The sequence below is a fragment of the Callithrix jacchus genome, chromosome 8, assembly GCF_049354715.1.
Source record: "Callithrix jacchus isolate 240 chromosome 8, calJac240_pri, whole genome shotgun sequence".
NCBI lineage: Eukaryota > Metazoa > Chordata > Mammalia > Primates > Cebidae > Callithrix > Callithrix jacchus.
This window is the reverse complement of record NC_133509.1, coordinates 121,089,529-121,092,019: the sequence shown is the minus strand read 5'-3', so window position 1 is coordinate 121,092,019 and position 2,491 is coordinate 121,089,529. Positions and strand designations below refer to the sequence as shown.

General features: G+C 53.8%; 1 pseudogene; it reads right to left on the bottom strand.

Moving 5' to 3' along the window:
* Nucleotides 1-727: 727 nt before the first annotated feature.
* On the bottom strand, nt 728-2,249 carry LOC100407229 (keratin, type II cytoskeletal 8 pseudogene; annotated as a pseudogene).
* Nucleotides 2,250-2,491: the final 242 nt, after the last annotated feature.

Below are 2,491 nucleotides of genomic sequence, written 5' to 3'. Positions count from 1 at the left end.
CTTAAATGTAGAATAGGAAGATAGAAAAGTCAGTAATGTAACAGGGGAGAGGAAGCAGAGGCATCCCAAAGAAGCTTTCAGTTTCCCCATCGCATGTTTTCCCCCGATGTGCCCAGGTCCTTGACCTCACTTACCCCAGGAATGGGGAAGGGGTCCTGGAGGTGTGGTGAGTTTAGTTTACAGTTCATATAAATATCATGGACCCAAAGTGTTTAGTAGAGAGCAATTTATTAGGCAGAGAGAGAAAGAGAGAGAGAGAAGGTGCAGAGAACGTGGGAGGGGATCCAAGGAAGGAATGTGCACAGGTAAGGGACAGGGAGATTTTTAACTTCGGAGTTATTCCCACTGCATTCATGTTCTCGTCCAATGAGAGGAGTTTTTTTTTTAAACATCCTCTGGAGTGATTGATCTTTGACTCTGATACTAGATTGGCTTCTAGGTCCAGAGGCCCTTCCTCCCAGAGCTTTTCAGGGGCTTTTTTTTTTTTTTTTCCGAGCTAGCTGAGATTTTATTTTGGACCAAAAAAAAAAAGCAATAGAATTGTTTTGCAGCTGGAGGCATGGGCAACGGGGGTCCCCAGGCAGTAAACTCCCCGCCGGTGGGCTGAGGGCTAGGGCTGAGCATCAGGTGGGTCTCCTGTTCCCTGCGCTCCCCTGCACAGCAACTTCCCTCCTGGGCTCTGGGGCAGCCTCAGGAGGGGCAGGCTGGGAGGGGCTGTTGCAGCTGTTCACTTGGACAGGACGTCAGAGGACTCAGGCACCAGCCTCCCATCGCGGGTCTCAATCTTCTTCACAACCACAGCCTTGGTGGAGCTGGTGCGGCTGATGGAGCTGGAGCCTGTGACAGAGCCAAAGCTGGAGCCCAGGCCGTAGCTGACACCAGGGCTTGTGAAGCCCCCATAGGAAGAGCTCAGACCACCTGCATAGCTGCTGGTGGTCTTCGTGTGGATACTCATGTTCTGCATCCCGGACTCCAGCCGGCTCTCCTCGCCCTCCAGTAGCTTGCGGTAGGTGGCGATCTCGATGTCCAGGGCCAGTTTGACATTCATCAGCTCCTGGTACTCACGCAGCTGCTTTGCCATGTCCTGCTTGGCCCGCTGCAGGGCGGACTCCAGCTCCTGCTGCTTGGTATGAGCGTCCTTGAGTGCCTGCTCCCCATGATGCTCAGCATCTGCAATGGCGGCCTCCAGGGAAGCCCTCTGGCCTTTGAGGCCCTCGATCTCAGCCTAGAGCCGGCTGATGTTCCGGTTCATCTCGGAGATCTCAGTCTTCGTACGCTGCAGGTCGTCTCCGTGCTTCCCAGCCAGCCTCTGCAGCTCCTCATACTTGATCTGGTATACACTATCTGCCTCAGCCCGGCTGCGGTTGGCGATCTCCTCGTACTGCGCCTTGACCTTGGCAATGATGCCGTCCATGTCCAGAGAGCGGCTGTTGTCCATGGACAGCACCACAGACGTGTCGGAGATCTGGGACTGCAGCTCCCGGATCTCCTCTTCATACATCTGCCTAAGGAAGTTGATCTTGTCAGTCAGTCCTTCCAGGCGAGACTCCAGCTCTACCTTGTTCATGTAATAAGCTTCATCCACATCCTTCTTGATGAGGACAAATTCATTCTCCATCTCTGTACGCTTATTGATCTCTTCCTCATACTTGTTCTTGAAGTCCTCCACCAGCCCCTGCATGTTGCCAAGCTCCGCCTCCAGCTTCAGCTTCTCCTGGCCCAGAGTCTCCAGCTGCCGCCTCAGGTTGTTGATGTAGTTCTCAAACATGTTGTCCATGTTGCTCCTAGCCATTTTCTGCTGCTGCAGGAGGCTCCACTTGGTCTCCAGCATCTTGTTCTGCTGCTCCAGGAACCGCACCTTGTTGATGAAGGAAGCAAACTTGTTGTTGAGGGTCTTGATCTGCTCCTTCTCCTGGGTATGCACGGCCTGGATGTTGGGGTCCATATCCACCTTAATGGGGTTCAGCAGGCTCTGGTTGATGGTGACGGAGGTGATGCCTCCCATGCCTATGCCGCTGGCCCCAGAATAGCCTGCACCCAGGCCACCCTGGAAGCCACTACTGCTCACTCGGGAGAAGCTCAAGCGGGCACTGGGCCCACTCGTGAAGGAGCGGCTGCTGAAGGCCCCGGGGCCAGAGGTGGACACCTTGTAGGACTTCTGGGTCATGATGGACATGGTGGAGGCAGGAGTGGAGGCAGGCGGGCTGAACTAGGGAGAGATTCCAGAAGGAGCGGAGAAGCTGCTTCTTCAGGGGCTTTTTAAACAAAGAGGCTCACCTGGAATTTTAAACAAAGAGGCTCACCTAGCCCCCACGGGAAAGTGAGACAAAGAACTCTAGCTTTCCAAATGGAGGCGTGAATGGGGGCCTGGTGCTGGGAAACTCTTGCCTTTGAAATCAAGCCCCTCCTGGACCCACACAATCCTTTAGTATCAAGAGTGATGTAATTCAAGAAACGCTTAATTGGTCATTGCTGGTTTTTAAGATAGATG